The sequence below is a fragment of the Kogia breviceps genome, chromosome 8 (assembly GCF_026419965.1).
Source record: "Kogia breviceps isolate mKogBre1 chromosome 8, mKogBre1 haplotype 1, whole genome shotgun sequence".
Lineage (NCBI taxonomy): Eukaryota > Metazoa > Chordata > Mammalia > Artiodactyla > Physeteridae > Kogia > Kogia breviceps.
Window position 1 is genome coordinate 106,890,062 of NC_081317.1, and position 18,684 is coordinate 106,908,745.

Genomic DNA, 18,684 nt, shown 5'->3' on the forward strand with positions numbered 1-18,684 from the left:
CGATCCCTGGTCGGGGAACTAAGATCCCACATAACAAATGGTGTGGCCAACAAACAAACAAACAGACAAAAAAGAAAAAAAAACACAAACAAATACATGCAGGTCATTTCATTAAAAAAAAAAAACAAAGGGATGGGGCACATGGCAAGGGAATGAGAATAGACAGGACAGAGATAAGTTGACATGAGATTCTTCAGATTCTCTGATCACATGTTACAGAACTTTCTGTAGGGCCTGGGTAACCAATGGAGATTTTTTTGTGTGTGGGGGGGGAGGGTACGCGGGTCTCTCACTGTCGTGGCCTCTCCCGTTGCGGAGCACAGGCTCCGGACGCGCAGGCCCAGCGGCCATGGCTCACGGGCTTAGCCGCTCCACGGCACGTGGGATCTTCCCGGACCGGGGCACGAACCCGCGTCCCCTGCATCGGCAGGCGGATTCTTAAGCGCTGCGCCACCAGGGAAGCCCCACCAATGGAGATTTTTAAGAAGAGGAATGATTGAATCGGTTGGTCTGGGGGGAAAGTGGCAGTATGGAGTATGAACCAAGAGAACAAGAGAAAAGACGGCAGATGATTTTTAGCAAGTTAGGCAAGATATGGTGAGGGCCTACACTAAGATGTCTTTTAGCATAGGTGCTGGGGGGCGAGTTGAGCAGGAGAGCCAAAAAGCCAGGGATCTGATGCAAACAACTCCCCAAATTGCATCTTTAGGTCAAATCGGGGATACCACCGAGAGAGCTTCCTAAAAGTCTCTTGCGTGTGTTTCTCAGAAGGAAGAAGGGGTAGGTGATTCCATGGCCAACACCATCAGCGAGGGGTTGTATTAGGTTCCTAGGGCTGCTGTAACAAAGCACCACCAACCAGATGGCTCGAAACAACAGAAATTTATTCTCCCCGGGTTCTGGAAACTAGAAGGTCAAAATTCAGGTGTCAGCGGGGTTGGCTCCTTCTGGAGTTTCTGAGAGAGAATCTGAGGGAATTGCCACGCCTCTCTCCGAGCTTCTGGTGGCTCCTGGCATTCCTTGGCTTGTAGATGCATGACTCCAATCTCTACCTCCATCACTACACGGTGTCACCTCCTGTGTGTGTCTTTGTCCTCAGCCTAATCTAATGGGGCCTCACCTTAGCCTGATCACATCTGCAAAGACCCTAATTCCAAATAAGGTCACACTCACAGGTACCAGACGTTGGGACTTGGACACGTCTTTCTGGGAGACACACTTCGATCCACACAGGTGTGTTACGCCTACTCCAGTTGAAAGTTTCAGACAACCTCTGGCTTAAGGGGAAGAAAGGGACTTGACCTACTTGCATAATTTGAAGCACAAGGGCGTGGCTCTGCCGTCCTCGGTGTTGCTTCATTGCCCAGAAGGATCTCTCCTGTGGGTGGCTAAGATTACCCTCCACCCACCCTGATCACATCCAGATTCACAAAGGTAATCTCGGAAAAAAGATCTCCCCCCTAAATCCATGGCCACCTTTCCACAGGAGTCATGGGTCACACGCCCATCCTTGGAGGCAACTTGCCCAAATCGTAACAACTGAAGCAGATTATCATGGAATGTGTGTGTGAGGGAGAATTCCCCAAAGTGCTGCTGGGCAACGCTCTTTCTCTGCCTCTGCCCAAGTGAGGGCAAGGGGAGAGCCCCAGCTGTAAACACCAGCTGCTTCCTGGCCACCTTGATTTTGTGGGCAACTTACATGATGCATAGACATTGCATCTGTTGACTTCTGTTCATGGGGTTCTGATGCACGCATCTCTGTCCAGCCTTTACTTTATTCCGATCAGGAATCTGGCATTTGTCCCTGTTTCCTCACCTGCCCACAAGAGATAAGAGCCAGTGGGAGAGGTTGCCTAATGAATGAGCTGAGCTCAGTACCTAGAGGCTGTCTGCTGTCAGTGCCTCTAGGGCCATGACACTGGAGGTGGCTGGCCACTGGGTGCTGTTCCTTGCTTGCATCATGTCCTTTGGGACAGCCCACCACCCATCACGTTCTCCCTTCACAGGCCTCCTGGGGGTGCGGGGAACCTAGTCTGCTCCCAACTGGCCTGCTCCTACCTCTCTCAGCACAGGCAAGCAAGAAGCTAAAAACATCTTGAGGTGCATACCTGGATCACGGCTCCATAAACATCCGGCTGCTACCACTACCACCATCGCGCTCAGCATCTGAGCTGGAAAACTGCCCTACTTCCCTCCAGCTGGCTTTTCTTCTATGTTGCTCAGCCTAAGAGTTCCCTGACCACAGGCCAACAGAACTAGGAACAGCCTCAGGGACACCTAGTCCAGGCCCCTCCCGGTATGGACGGTGGTGAGATGTTCATTTTCACCCTCGTTCGCCTGTGGGGCGGTGGAGGAAGGGAAGCCTTGCTGTGCCTGGACCAGATGACCCGCAGCCCCCCTGGATGCCTGTCTTCCCTTTGTCCTAGGTGAACAGCCCTCCTTCCCCCGCCCCGCCACTTGGCACTGGCTTTTCCACCGTGAACATAAATAAAGGAGAGCTCCTTTAAAATGGAATCGGGCAGCTCTGAAAGGGGAGCTCTCACACACTCAGCCTAGGTCACCAGCAGGGAGAACAAAAGATGAGAATTATTCTGACAAGGGAGGGCATTTTCCACCTGGCGATTTTATCTCCTGTTTTTAAGAATAAGAAGGAAGATCTCTCCCTGCTCCAGCAACAGCTCTCCAGCCACCACTGGCAGCTGATGAGAAACTGCCACAGCCTTGAACTCTAGTTCTCCTCCGATAAATTTTTGCTTAAAATACCCTCCCCAGTTTCCTCCTGTAACCTTAATAAAAGCTGACATTCTCTTTGTCGTTCTTTTTTTTTTTTTTTTTTTTTTTGCGGTACGCGGGCCTCTCACTGCTGTGGCCTCTCCCGTTGCGGAGCGCAGGCTCCGGCCGCGCAGGCGCAGCGGCCATGGCTCACGGGCCCAGCCGCTCCGCGGCACGTGGGATCCTCCCGGACCGGGGCACGAACCCGTGTCCCCTGCATCGGCAGGCGGACTCTCAACCACTGCACCACCAGGGAAGCCCCCTTTGTCCTTTCTGACTTGACCGTGGGTCACCATAGCTTCCTTGTCCTGGATGGCAATTCCCCTGTTCTTCCCAAATGAACTTCATTTTGCTTTTGCTAATTGGTCAATTTTTTTTTTTAAGGTTGATACCTCTCATGTTCTCCTCTTTAGGACCTCCCGTAGGGTGAAACAAAATATGAATATTCTCATGAACAATATTATCATTAACAAAATAATAATAATATACATCCCCATGTGCCAAGCCCTGTATTTAGTCCTGTAATATATCTCTACTATTCAGATGAACACACTGAAGTTCAGAGAGAGGTTGAATATAGGTCCATGTGTGCAAACCTAGGGTGTGAAAGGACTGTCAGACTTGAACTCTGACGGGGTGGCCTCAGGGAATGTAGGCAGTGGGAAAGAGGTGAATATGACTGTGGCTCCTTTTCTGTCTTCTCCTTGGCATCACCTGCATTTGTCCCCTGTTCCTGGCCATCTCCTATAGGCAGTTTTCTTAATTAGAAAATGAAAAAACCTTTATTTTTTAATTTGTTCGCTTCTTTTTAATTTTTGCAATATTAATTTTTGCCTTCTCATCCTTAATTTCTTCCTTTTGATTCCCTTAAGTTTCTTTTTCAAATGTAAATGTTCTCAGCGTTATTTTCTAAAGAATCTATCATTGCAGCTTGAGTTTCTCTTTGACCCAAGAGTTAAAGAGAGGGCTCTTAAGATTTCCAAATGGTTAACCTTTCCTGACTAATGACTAGTTTTTTTTGTTTGTGTGTTTCGATGGTAGGATGGGGGTGGGTGGGAAGGTTATTTGTGTAAGTGTGTTTGTGTGCGTTTAGGAGAAACTTGTTTATTTGACCTGCATTAATTGACATCAGCTGTGTGAGGGCATATGTTGAACTCCACAGGAAACACGGAGGCAGGTAAGGCAACTCTTATAGAGAATCAAGTCTCGATTACTTGCATCAGCTTCCAAGGCTTTTTGTTTTCATTTTTTTAATTGAGATATAATTGACATATAACATCGTATTAGTTTTAGGTGTATAACGTGATTTGATATATGTATATATTGTGAAATGATTACTGCAGTACCTTCAGCTAACATTCTTCACCTCACATAGTTACAAATCTTTTCTTGTGATGAGAACTTTTAAGATCTAGTTTCTGAGCAACTTTCAAATATACAATTACTAGTGTATTAACTACTAGTTTTTATTGCATTGCTGTTAGATATTGTGACCTGTACAATTTCTACTTTTGAAATGCATAAAGCTTTTTAAAAAGAATATATATTCTCTGTAAAAGTAAATAGAAAGCTCTTAAAACTATTAAATGACATAGAAAACAAACTTATGGTACCAAAGGGGGAGGGGGGAGGGATAAATTTGGAATTTGGGATTAACAGGCACACACTACTAAATATAAAATAGATAAACAACAAGGAACTACTGTACAGGCCAGGAAACAGTATTCAATATGTTGTAATAACCTATAATGGAAAAGAATCTGTAAAAGAATAAATATATATGTATCTATAATTGAATCACTTTGCTATACACCTGAAACAGTGTAAATTAACTATACTTCAATAAAAATGTGGGTACAAAAAAATTTTAGATTATATCCTAAAAATAATGAACTATAAAACTCTTGAGGGCTTCCCTGGTGGCGCAGTGGTTGAGAATCCGCCTGCCGATGCAGGAGACACGGGTTCGTGCCCTGGTCCGGGAAGATCCCACATGCCGCGGAGCAACTAAGCCCGTGAGCCATGGCCGCTAGGCCTGCGCGTCCGGAGCCTGTGCTCCGCAACGGGAGAGGCCACAACAGTGAGAGGCCCGCATACCGCAAAAAAAAAAAAAAAAAAAAAAAAAAAAAAACCTCTTGAGAAGAAAACATAGGGAAAAAACTTCAGGACATGGGATTTGCCAATGATTTCTTGGGTATGACACCAAAAGCACAGATAACAAAAGGAAAATTAGATAAATCAGACTTCATCGACATCACACAGTTTTGTGCCTCAAAGGACAGTATCAACAAAATGAAAAGGCAACCTACAAAATGGGAGAAAATATTTGCAAATCATACATCTGATAAGGAATTAATATCTAGAACATGTAACAGACTCCTACAACTGAACAACAAAAAAACAAACAATACAATTCAAAAATGGGCAAAGGACTTGAATAGACATTTCTCCACAGAAGATATACAAATGGCCAATAAGCATGTGAAAAAATGCTCAGCATCACTAATCATTAGGAAAATGCAAATCAAAACCACAATGAGGTCTTCCCTAGTGGCACAGTGGCTGAGAGTCCGCCTGCCGATGCAGGGTACACGGGTTCGTGCCCCGGTCCGGGAAGATCCCACGTGCCGCGGAGCGGCTGGGCCCATGAGCCATGGCCGCTGAGCCTGCGCGTCCGGAGCCTGTGCTCCGCAACGGAAGAGGCCACAACAGTGCAAGGCCCGCGTACCGCAAAAAACCAAACCAAACCAAACCAAAAAACACACAGTGAGACACCACTTTACACCCAATAGTATGGCTATTATAAAAAAAAAAAAAAAGAAAAGAAAATAACAAGTTTAGACAAGGATATAGACAAATTGGAATCCTTGTGCATTGCATGTGGGAAATGATACAGGTGCTGTGGGAAACAGTACAGGTGGTTCCTCAAAAAATTAAACAAGGAATGGTTCATATGACTCAGCAATTCCACTTTTGGAATTCCAGTTCTTCTAGAAGAACTGGAAGCAGGGCCTTGAACAGATATTTGTACACCCACGTTCATAGCATCATTATCATAGTAGCCAAAAGGTGGAAACAACCCAAGTGTCCATCCACAAATGAACAGATAAACAAAATGTGATACATACATAAAACGGAATATTATTCAATTTTAACTAGGAAGGACATTCTGACAGTGCTACAACATGGATGAGCCTTGAGAACATTATGCTAAGTGAACTAAGGCAGACACAGAAGGACAAATATTGTAGATTCCACTTAAGTGAGGTAGGTAGAGTAGTCAGATTCAGAGGCAGAAATTAGGTTATGGGTTGCCTGGGGCTGGGGGGAAGGGGAAAACGGGAGTTATAGTTTAGTGGGTACAGAGTTGCAGTTGGAGAAGATGAAAAATTTCTGTGGCTGGATCGTGGTGACGGTTGCACAGCAATGTGAACGTACTTAATGTCATCGAACCATACATATAAAAATGGCTAAAATGCTAAATTTTATGTTATGTATATTTTGCCACAAGAAAAGAGTACATACAGAGCTCTGATATCAAGTTAATTTTTTTTCAGGGCTTCTATATCACCATTTTCCTATGAGATGTGACCAAGACAGAAGGAGTTAAAGTTTCCAAACTCGACGTGATATTTGCGATTTTCCCTGTTCTTTGGATGGCTTTTACTTTAAATAAGTATTTCATACTACTCAAGACCTAAGGGTCTGTGACTGTTATTTCCTCCCATTTAAAAAATAAATACAAAAAAAATGTATTTTTTCCCCATTTCCTTTGTTCCGTTTACAGTTTTCACCTTGAATTCCACTTTGTATGACATTGGATTTATCATCTTTGCTTTCTCTTTTGGCTTATATTTCATTCACTCCTTCCTTCCTTCCTTCAATAAATAACCACGTTCCCCCACTGTGTGTCAACTTCTAGGTGCTGAGGTAGAGCAGGCAACAAAATAAACCAAATCTTTACCCTCCTGGAACCTACATTCTAGTGCAGGGAGAAAGAACATAAAGCGAGATAAATATGAAAACTATGGTCTAGTGTTTTAGGTCCTTCCTATTTAAAGGGTCGCCCACGGATCCAGAGGCACAAGGTGGGAACGGGTTAGAAACGTGGGAACCCACCTTGGACCAACTGAATGTGCATCTGAGTTGTAACTAGTTTCCCAGGTGGATCCACCGGCACATTCCGGATGGAGAAGCACTGCTTACACCCTGATAAATGAGAGGGAGAAAAAGTAGACAGTGAAAGGGGTCGGGGGCCTCGCTGGGAAGGGGGCCTTGGAGTAGAGGACGTGAGCTCCGCAGATACCCGGAGGAAGAAGCTGCAGCAAACTGTAAGGCAGAGCGAGCAGGTGCAGGAGGCTCCCGAAGAAGCCGACTCATCCTCACTCGGCCTTGATCCCAGGTCTTTCGTTTGGGGTGTGCCCTGGCGGCGCTGTTTGAGCCCGGCGATTTGGGCGGCGCTGCAAGATCTCCCGGCGCTGGGATGCTAGGAGCGCCGTGCGCTGTGCTAACTCGGGGGCACTGGCGAGTAAAGCTTGCTGGCCCAGGGTTTCTGTCGCTCCATCAGAGCTCCCAAGACTTTCTCTTTAAAATGCAACCCCGCCCCGCCCCTCCCCTTACACTAGCCAGGCTAGTAACGGGAGAAATACCAAGGCAACCCTTCGAGTTTACCCTTTTGTCTCGGTTTCCTCTACCTACACGTCTCGCCCTAAGTTCCTCCTCCCATTCCTGCTATCTTCCCCTGTTTTTCCACGCCTGTACCATCGAAACTCTTAGAGGAGTCGTCCAGGCAAGTGGATCTCAAATGGGGCAGACCGAGAGAATCACCTGTGCCTCCACTGGCCCTCAGTTTCTGAGCAGGAAGGAGGACGTAGAGTCCGGCCTGGGTCCGCGTCTGACCGAGCCGGGCTCCGCCTCCCAGCCTGGAGCCTCGGAGCAGTTACTTGGTCTCGCCACCCTGTCCTTTCCTCCGCTGTGAGAAGGAGATAACATCCGCCTCACAGGGTTGTTTTGAGGACCGAGAGAGAGCGTTTGTAGGAACGCATTTTGTAAGTGACAGAGTGCTAAACACACTGGACTAACTTCAGCTCGCGGACTGCGGCTAAACGATTAATGTCTGGACTCCCCCTCCCCCCAGCCGTCTTCCTGTTTCTTCTGCACTTGGAATCTCCCTCTCGCCAGGTTATTGCACACGACGTACTCGATTCTGCATCTCCGGCCACAGGTTTCCCCGGTGAGGGGAGGCCTGGTGCGGAGGAGAGGCCTGATTGGCTGGGCGGGAGGTGGGACGAGCGGTGACGCGCGGAGCCCGGGAGTCTGCGCCGCGGGTCGCGGGACGCCGGGGCCGCGGAGGGGGAGGGGCGGAAAGGGAGCTGACTGGTCGCGGGGCGGGGCGGGGGGAAGAGGGGGACAGGGACTGGATGGAGAGGTGGGGGAGAGGGGCGGAAGGAAGAGGAGAGAGGGTGGGGTGGGGCAGGGTGGAGGCGAGGAGGAGAGGAGGGGAGAGAGTGACGGGGTGGGAGGTAAGAGGGCGGAGGGCCTGGATGGGGAGGGGAGTGTGGGGGAGGGGAGGCGCCTTCCTGCGGCCAGGGCGCCGCGTCCCGCTGAGGACAGTGTCCCCGGTGAATCCTCACTGGTCCTGTAGGGGCAGAGGCAGGGCCTGAGCTGCAGGAGGAGGGGGCGCGGGAGAGGGAAGGGCCCGCGGGGGCGCCAGGCCGGGGTCGGGTTTGCAGCCGCCCGCAGAGCTTTGGCCCCTCGCATCGCTGCGCCGGGAGGTTTCCGGTCACACCACGTCTCTGGGCATGTGGGTTCTTCCCGGGCCGGCTGTTCTCACAGCCGCCGCCCTTCCCTCCCTTGGCTGCTGCCCCGCGCGGGAGGCGAGGGACGTCGTGGTCGTGTCCCCGGCGCTGGTTGGCGGGGCGGAGAGGTGGGGTCTCTCAGTGACCCACAGCGGGACCTCCCGTGGGCGTGGTGCGGGTCTGTGGGCTGTGGAACTGGAGTACAAGGTCACCATGAAGACCCCGGGAGAGGGGGTCCCCCTCTCAAGGGGTAGAGGCCCCTTGAAGGGGGTCTGACCTCGGGCTTTGCGAGGGTCAGGGCGGAGGAGGCGTGAGCCTTGAAAGATGGGGGCGATCTGGCCAATGGAGATGTGGGTGCTCCAGGCCGAGGGAATGCGATGATGGGGGCACGGGCCTGCTGGGGTCGCGGGCTGGAGGAGTGGGAGACGAGCCGGAAAGGTCCCGGCCCGTCCAGTGCCTGCAGAGTGACCCGCTGAGGTAGCCCTTCCCTTCTGGGCCTTCAAGTCCTCATCTGTAGGTGGGACAGTAGCTCACTGTTGTGAAGATTTATAATGTATGTGAAACTAGAGCAGTTCCCAGCATGGCTCTGCTTAATAAACTTTAGTCCTTTTCCCTCCTGGAAGGAGAAGAAAGTGAACTTGTGAGGCTTCGCTGAACATTTTACAAACACAGCTAAGAGCCAAATCGAGTTCAACAGAATAGATGTCTTAAGAGTCAAAAGGAATAGGCGCCTGGCCTGACCCACCATCTGCTTGTGGGATGCACACCCCTTAGGACTGTGGTCTCAGCTTGTTTAGGCGTCGTTGGGGATCCTTACCTAGCACACCAGAGGGAGTTTACTGGTACCGATTGCATTAGAATGGACAGACACACACAGCTGGTGACTTTCTCTCTCTCATAGGGATATAGAACCATCCAGATTATCTTCAGCCAGAATTCCTTGACTTGCAAATCTATGCTGGGTTCAGGATTCAACATAATAGGTCTGAGAGGCGGAATCCCAGAGCTGTCACTGATGAGCCCTGGGCCAAACTTCTGGCACCAGCCAGACCCCGGTGTCCATGATAAAGCACAGGGCAGGGTGACTGGCCTGAAGTCACACAGCTTGTGCGTTGGTCTTTGTGGAATTTTGACCTCGCTGAGTCACGGAGGAGTTGAGAAGGCCTTGGCAAGGAGTTTCCATGACTCAGTTTCTCCACCTGTATCCCGGGAGTGAGAATACTGGCTGTTTAGCTTCCTTTAGGTTAGGTGCAATCTTAAATAGCTCCTCCCACGACAAGGCAGTGGTGGGTGGGACGGTCATTTTTGTGGCATGGGAGTGGGTGCAGCCTCCCAGTGAGATCAGTGCTCTGGCACGGCTGAAGCAATATGGAAGATCCTGGTGGGGAGGGTGGAGGAGCCCAAAGGGAGGGGAGGAGGAAGCTATAGAGGTGTGGCGGACTTAGCAGGAAGAGATGTCATGACACTCCCGTGACAGGGGCAGGGTGGGCTGTGTGAATGCCCTGGACAATGGCCAGGACAGGTGAAGCTTCCCCTTGTGGGACTGTGATTTAGGAAATAGCTTGAGTAATGGGACAGTCAGGGCTGAGCCACAGAATGTGGCTATAAATGCAAATAAGTGTGCACCTTCTTTCCTCTCTCCTACGAGCAGTAGTCAACCCAACCCTCGTGAAGCTGGCTCCCGCCTTCGTTTCCTTCTCCAGGTGGGCTCTGCTTTGATGACACGCTCGTTCTTGGAGGTAAGCTCTTTCCGCAGAGATTTACGTAATGGGACGCTGAGCAGTCAGCTCTTGATGTCACTGAAATACCCAGTGAAACCTAACAGCAGCTCTGAGTGAGTGTAGTGGCTTGTGAGGCCCCTCTTCATTGTGGCCAGGCCATTGTCTCCTGCCTTCTTAGCATTACCTCTGCCCCTCTCTTCAGCAAGCTCATTTATATCTTTATACCTGCTCTCAGGATACCCCCCTCCCCATGCACACACTTAGTCAGTCAATCCTTCTCATCCTCAGGGTTTAGTGCAGCCCCACCTCCATCTCCAGTCCTTCCCTGACAGGTCCAGCCATGTTCTGTGAACTCAGATAGCATTCAGAGTCATTCCACGTGTTTATATATGATCATGAGTGCCTGCCACTGTTTTATGTTTCTGAATCTTAACTCCTTATCTGAAATGTGTGTATCCTGGTGGCAGAGAGGCTACCAGATATATCTGCATTTATGTCCTTTTGAAATGTTCCCATCAACCTTTAAGCATTTCCTTACTTACTGTAAGAATAGTAGAAGAATATTCTAGGCACATTTTGTACTCTGAGCCATTTGTCCTAGTAGCACCAATTCTTTTTAGCAGAGAATGATTTAGAAACCAAGATTAGGGTGGTAGGTGTGCTTGTTACAGCTGGAGTGTTGCAACCCCCGTGCCTTCTCAGTGGACAGAGCTAGGGATATACACGAGGATACATTTGTATATTTGCATCTGTACATATATATTTATTTCTATATTGAAATGTACTGGTGAAAAGAATGAGCTCACACCAATACCTCCAGTTCCAATCTGCCATCAAAAGATTCATTCTAGTTTCCTCCCTTTCTTTATTTGTAACTCTTTCCTCCAACAGGGAGAAATCTGGCTTACATTATCTGTAATATGGCTACTTACTGATCACCCCCTTTTTATGTAACTGATTCCCACTGCCACAGGTACCCCTGTCCTCTATGGATGCCATCCTCACCCCCTTGAACTCCAGCACCTCGCTCACACAGAGTCGCCTTCCTCACCCTTTTCAGGATCTGATACTCTGTGCCACACCCCCTCCTTCCTGCTTGGACTCTGTCCTCCATTTGCTTGGGTTTTGACATCGCACACTGGGGCACTCCTCAATACCCCCGTGGGTTCTCCTCACCCTCCTCAGTGTATGAGACCTCACACTGTCACCCGCTGAACCTGAAGCCAAATCTGGCCTCTGTACCCCAACACCAAACTGAATCTTGGAGTTTTGGGTGAAGTAGAAAAGAATAGCTTTATTGCTTAGTTAGGCAAAGGGGGCCACAGTGGGCTAATGCCCTCAAAACCATGTGTCCTGACCTGGAGGGGGTAGTGAGGAGATTTACAGTAATGGGTCAAAGAGGGCGTGATCAGCTCATGGACAATCTTCTGATTGGTTGGTGGGGAGGTAAATGGGAGTCGGCATCATCGACCTTCTGGTTCCAACCAGGTCTGAGGTCTGCCTGTTTGTGGGCAGCATACCATTGTCAACCTTAACTTCTCCCACTTAGCTGGGGTTTCAGTATCTGCAAAACAGCTCAAAGATATTGTTATGTGTATGTATTCCTTGATGGGGAACCAGGACCCTGCCCCGAGGCTGCACTATTGTTTCTCTTGACTGTTCCTCCCTTGTCTCCCAACCCCTCCCTTCCTTGATTAACAACTGTTTGAACCTGCCTATTGGAATTCAGGGAAGGTCATGGAGGCTGAGTGACCTGTAGCCTATTTCCTGTAATCAGAGAAATGGGGGACAAGAAAGGCTTTTGTGCCCAGGAGCCCCACAGGGTCCTGCTGGGTATCAAACTTAGCTGCCCTTCTACCCTCATGCAGATGTCCTTTCCACCTGCTTGGGGTAAAGTGGGGGGCCCGACACCCCAGTCGAAACCCCTCCAACCCCCATGTGGACACCTATTTTTCTAGGCTTCACCCAATGGCTTTAGGACCAAGTTATTCAGGAATGAAAAGGTGAGAAGAAGAGGCACATGCTAAATTTTTAGTCTCAGATTCCTCATCAGTAAAATGAGCTTAATAATGGTGCCCACCGGGCTTCCCTGGTGGCACAGTGGTTGGGAGTCCGCCTGCCGATGCGGGGGACGCGGGTTCGTGCCCCGGTCCGGGAAGATCCCACATGCCGCGGAGCAGCTGGGCCCGTGAGCCGTGGCCGCCGAGCCTGCGCGTCCGGAGCCTGTGCTCCGCAACGGGAGAGGCCACAACAGTGAGAGGCCCGCGTACCGCAAAAAAAAAAAATAATAATAATGGTGCCCACCTAACACAGTTCTCTTAAGGTGAGAACTACATGAGGTAACGTACAGAGGCGCTTCCTCAGCACAGGGCTTCCCAGCACTCAGTGTCAAAGGCCATCATTATTACTATAAATTAACGTGCCCATTTTTTTTTGCATCATTTGGCAGGAATACAATGGAGACCTATAGAAGAGAATTAAGCAGGAGGAATGGGTGCCAATGGCAGATGTATCAAGATGGGGGGACTGTTGCCTCTTTCTTAGGAGAATGAAGACACTCATTATATCAGCTAAGTTCAGGTAAGTAAGTAAGGAGAAGAAACGGGGAGGAAACATCCAATATGTTGAGTGGTTATCTTTTTGGTGGGATTATCTGACTTAACATTTTTTTTAATGTGTTTTCCAAAATGTATTCAATAAATATTATTCAGACTTAGACAAAAACATTTTAGAAGGACTCTGCTTAACTTCAACGTAACTAAATGAAAACTGCTCTCAGCCTGAGTGGTTGCTCGTGCCTTTTTCTTCTGCCTGGTAGGTTCTGGAGTCAAGAGTGCCTGGATTCAAACTCTGACTCTGCCCTTTACTAGCTGGGTGACCATGGGCAAGTTAATGAACTTCTCTGTGCTTTTGCTTTTTGTTTTGTGAAGTGAGGAGTCTTACAGTGCCTAATTCAGGGTTATTTAACAATTAAATGAGATAATGCTTCTAAAGCATGGACCCAGGGTAAGCACACAAAAATGTTAGCTTTTAATGTCATTATTATGCCATGGGACAGAATGTAGTGGGTGGTTCCTCAGATGTCTCAGAGGAAAGAATAGCCTCAGCTGTACCTCCCCCCCGAGTGAGTATCTTGTGACTAACCCAGAGACCTCAGGCAGCTGAGCCTCCCGTGGGACATCAAGCAGAGGCAAGGGTGACAAATTAAAGCAGGGGAAGTGTTTTCCTCACTTCTTGGATGGGATCCAAAGAGATCAGTTTCTTAACTGATGCAGCATCCTGACATTAGGGCAGTGTGACTGGCACCCACAGGACAAATGATACAGCTCTGTCTGAGTTGATGTCCAATTTGGGATTCACTCACGCGTTCGCTTGCCTAGCTGTCAACTTCATATATATTTATTAAATGCTTGCTATGCGTCAGGCACCGTTGTAGGCAATGTAGTATACAACCATTAAAATGCAATTAATGAAAATTATATTTAAAAGTCAAAAATGCAGTTAATAAGGGACTCAGACATCTGTATACCCATGTTCATAGCAGCCTTATTCACAATAGTCAAAAAGTGGAAGCAACCCAAGTGGTCACTGATGGGTGAATGGATAAACAAAATGTGGTATATACACACAAAAGAATATCATTCAGCCTTAAAAAGGGGGACATGCTGTCACGTCTACAACATGAATGAACTTGAAGACATTATACTAAGTGAAGTAAGTCAGTCACAAAAGAACAAGTGTTGTATGATTCATTTGTGGTGCTTAGGTAGTCAAGTTCATAGAGACAGAAAGCAGAATGTTGGTTGCCAGGGGCTGGGAGGAGTGGGGAGAAGCGAGGAGTTAGTTTTTAATGGGTAGGGAGTTTCGATTTGGGATGATGAAGAAAGTTCTGGAGACGGATGACGGATGGTGGTGATGGTTGCACAACAAAATGCCACTGACCTGTACACTTCAAAACAGTTCAAGTGGTAAACTTTATGTTGTGTATACTTTACCACAGTTTTTAAATGTGAAAAATTATAGATATTCCACTTTAAATAGTGGAGTAAAGAATAGAAATTACGTTCATGAAAAGGTTTCCCTAACAGGTTTCGTCTTTACAGTTTGTTTTCTTTTAAAATTTCTTGGAGACTTCACCAAACAAGATGTGTGGATGGCGAATAAGCACGTGAAAAGACGTTCAGCATCATTAATCATCAGGAAAATGCAACTTAAAACCACAATGAGATACCATCACACACCAATTACACTGGCTAGAATTAAAAAGATCGACCATACCAAGTATCGACAAAAATGTAGAGCAATTGGAACTCTCATACTTAACTGGTGAGAATGTAAAATGGTACAACCCCTTTTGGAAAACAGTTTGACAGTTTGTTAAAAAAGTTGAACATATGCTGCCATATAATACAGCCATTGCACTTCTACATATTTACCCAAGAGAAATGAAAGCATACACTCATACAGACAGGAAACAATACAAATGTCCATCAACAGATAAATGGATAAACAGACTGTATTATATGCATACAGTAGAATACTACTCAACAATAAAAAAAGGATGTACTACTGCTATTACATGGATGAATCTCAAAATAATTACACTGGGTAAAAAAAGCCAGGCAAAAGAGAGCATATACTGTATGATTACATTTATATAAAATTCTAGAAAATGCTAACTAATGTATGGTGACAGAGCCAATCGGTGGTTGCCTGAAAATGAGAGAAGGGTTGGAGAGGGCAGGAGGAAGAGAGTATCAGAGGACAACAAAGAAATTTGAGGGGCTGATAGATAAATGTATGATCATTTTGAAAAAGATTTATTTATTTATTTTTTTTGCTGCATTGGGCAGCACATGGGATCTTCATTGAGGCGTGCGGGCTCTTCATTGCTTCTCTCTAGTTGCGGCGTGCGAGTTTTCTCTTCTCTAGTTGTGGCGCACAGGCTCCAGGGCACGTAGGCTCTGTAGTTCGTGGCATGTAGACTCTCTTGTTGAGGCGCCCAAGCTCAGTAGTTGTGGCATGCAGGCTTAGTTGCCCCGTGGCATGTGGGATCTTAATTCCCTGACCAGGTATTGAACCTGCGTCCCCTGCATTGTAAGGCGGATTCTTTACCACTGGACCACCAGGGAAGTCCCTAAATTTATTATCTTGAGTGTGGTGATTCTTTCATGGGTGTGTACATGTCAGAGCTAATCAAATTATATACTTAAACGTGTGCAGTTTATTGTATGTCAATTATACATTAATAAAACTGGTAAAGCCAGTTTAAAAAAAATGTAATGCACACAAAAAATGCAATAACGGGCAGGAAGATGAAAATCATAGAGTTCTATGGGGCTGTGCATGCAAGTGGTAAAGGTCAGGTGGGGCTTCACAGCAGTGACCTGAGGACAAGTAAGTGTTGTCAGTCAAAGCGTGGGATTGTGGATAGTGTTTCACGTTGAGGAAGAAATGGGTGCGATGACCCACAGGCAGGAGAGAGCCTGAGCTGAAACTCCGTGTGGCTAGAACTCAGGCCGTAGGGGGCAGTAGAGAAATATGAGGCCAGAGAGCACAGGCGGGGGACCAACTATGAGTGTAGATTTTATCCTGGAGTCAGTGGAGAATGACTACAGGCGAGCAGAGGATTATCACTTGTGCATTGTAGAAGGATGCTCTGGCTGCAGTCTGGAAATTGAGCTGGGGAGGAAGCGGAGTGCAGGCAGGAATCAGGTATTAGGTAAGGAGGGCTGAGGACATTTGACCGGTGGGGAATGACACAAGACTAGGGCTGTTGGGATATGCCACTTCCCTTCAACTTTTCAACACCCCGGAGAGTTGGGAAATTTTATCTCAGCTTTACAGAAGAGGAAACAGACTTGAAGCAGTTACGTGACTTGGATAGGGCCACGCAACCCCTGAGAAGGAGATCTGGGGTTTCCGGTCTGATGCGTTCTGAGTCCAAAGTCCCTGATGCTCACAGGCTTCTCTCTAATTTTAAAAAAAAGGCAGCTGGGATGACTCCCCCCTCTCCTACTGCCTACTTTTCTCACCCTCACTGTGGTTTGTTCCATGAATGTCTTCCCCTGGGAGGAGGCCGGGTGCCTCGGGAACATGTAACAGAGGATGTAATGTCATCTGGGCAGTCAGGAGAGGGAGGCTTCCTGGAGGAAGGGACAAGGCAGCTGAGCCCTGAAGAATTGGAAGGAGAGGGAAGAGCTAGTAAAGGAACATGCCGAGGGAGTGGAGCATGAGAAGGACGAGGTGTTCTAGAATGGGGAGAAGAGCACGTGGGAGTATGCTGGAATAACTGAGCTTCAGAGCACCTGCGTGATGGCGTGAGAGGCAGAGAGAGGCACATCGGACAGATTTTTGGCTCTCTGTGTAGCAACTTAGAGAACGGAGCGGATGGGAGAGAGACCAGTAAGGTGAACCCTGTTGCTTTGATGGTGAAATCCTGCTCGCCAGGCATCTGCTTGTTGTCGTTACCATGGAAACATCAGACGGCAGACCCAGAAGCCTCTAGTCAGCCCCGCTTATTAAAGATGATGAGACTAAGTCCCTCAAGATGGAGAAGAGGTTTGTTTGCTAGCTTTCCTACCGGCAGCATGGAAACCTTCTTTAAATTTTTAAAAAATTTATTTTACTTATTTATTTTTGGCTGCGATGGGTCTACGTTGCTGAGCTCAGGCTTTCTCTAGTTGCAGCGAGTGGGGTCTACTCTTCGTTGCAGTGCGCGGGCTTCTCATCATGGTGGTTTCTCTCGTTGTGGAACGCGGGCTCTAGGCACACGGGCTTCAGTAGTTGCGACACGCGGGCTCAGTATTTGTGTCTCGCGGGCTCCAGAGCGCAGGCCCAGTAGTCGTGGCACACGGGCTTAGTTGCTCCGCGGCATGTGGGATCTTCCCGGACCAGGGCTCGAACCCGTGTCCCCTGCATTGGCAGATGGATTCTTAACCACTATGCCACCAGGGAAGCCTGAAACCTTTTTTAAAAAATATGTATGTATAGTGATAAAATATACATAACATAAAACGTATCATTCTAGTCATTTTAAGTATATGGTTCAGTGGTAGTACATACGTTCACAATATCCGTCACCACCATTTATCTCCAGAAATTTTTCATCTTCCCCAACTGAAACTCTGTACCCATTCTTATAACTCTCATTTTCCCTTCCCCCAGCTCGTGGTAACTAGTATTCTACTTTCTGTCTCTCTGAATGTGGCAACCTCATGTAAGTGGAATCATGCAATATTTGTCTTTTTGTGACAGGCTTATTTCACTTAGCATAATGTCTTCCAGGTTTATCCATATTGTAACATGTATCAGTATTTTCTTCCTTTTTAAGGCTGAATAGCATTCCAATGTGCATATATATCATATTTGTTTATCCATTCATGCTGATGGATATTTGGATTGCCCAATCTTTTGACTATTGTGGATAATGCTGCTATGAACGTGGGTATGCTGGAAACCTCCTCTATAGACATGGATTATTAGTATTGAGTGAAGAAGACAGACTTTTGCTGATGAGTTTTGAGTAAAAGAAAAAGAGAATAGAGAGAAAAGAGTAATGTTTTCCCTGAAAGTCAACCAGAAGTACCTTTTGTGCCTAAATATTTTAAGGACTCATTCTAGGCAATGCCCTCCTTTGCTGTTGTCTTGAATACAGTTCGTTAAGTCTGCACGTGGTCCATCTTGAGTTAACGAGACAGACTCCGTGGAGCAGCTTCCATTTTGGAGGCACAAATTCGCCTTGGGACACTTCTCCTGAGGAATTCTTTGGGCTTCTAGGAAAACCGTCAGAATGCCAACTCGTTGACTCCATCATCTACGAGAATATAGACTTCATGATGGGAGGGTCATGTCTCTTTGATTTTAATAACTAGTAAATCTCCAACACCTAGAACACTGCCAGTCACTTAAAGAATATTTGTCAAATGAATGAATGTGTCTTCCACTGATTGAGCCCTCCATGCTCCCGGACAAGTCTTATCTCAAGAAATGAGGCCACGGGACTAGAGCCAGACTCAGGAGCTTACCCAGGCTCTGATTCTGTCTGATATGCCATGTGGTCTTGGCTTGTCATTTATACTTTCTCCTTCCTCATCGCTCAGCTGGTGGAAATGACACCTGCTTAGATTCACCTCACCAGGTGTCATGAGCACAGAGGGGATCATATAAATAAAAGTGCCATAGGAACGACACCATGATCATGTCTAGCCTTGAGCTGTCTTCGGGGCACCAGCCCTGCCTTGACAACTAACCTTGCACCTGCGGGCACCTGCCCGATCTCAGAACCTCCCACTAAACAGCCCTCCATCCCAGCTTCCTGTTTTTCTCACTGTATCACTATTTTCTCGGTCTTTTGAGCTTGAAACTTGAGTCCCGTCGAGCCCTTCCCTCTC

General features: G+C 47.5%; 1 long non-coding RNA gene across 4 annotated transcripts in view; it reads left to right on the forward strand.

Moving 5' to 3' along the window:
- The first annotated feature begins 8,404 nt into the window (after positions 1 to 8,404).
- Positions 8,405 to 18,684, forward strand: part of LOC136794618 (uncharacterized) — a 31,214-nt gene continuing 20,934 nt past the window's right edge. For 3 of the 4 annotated variants that reach the window (XR_010841650.1, XR_010841652.1, XR_010841651.1), the window contains exons 1-3: positions 8,405 to 9,047; positions 10,222 to 10,309; positions 12,741 to 12,871. This is a non-coding gene — a long non-coding RNA (uncharacterized lncRNA). Of the gene's footprint in view, positions 9,048 to 10,221; positions 10,310 to 12,740; positions 12,872 to 14,394; positions 14,618 to 18,684 lie in introns of all 4 variants that reach the window. The other variant, XR_010841649.1, reaches the window with a different exon arrangement.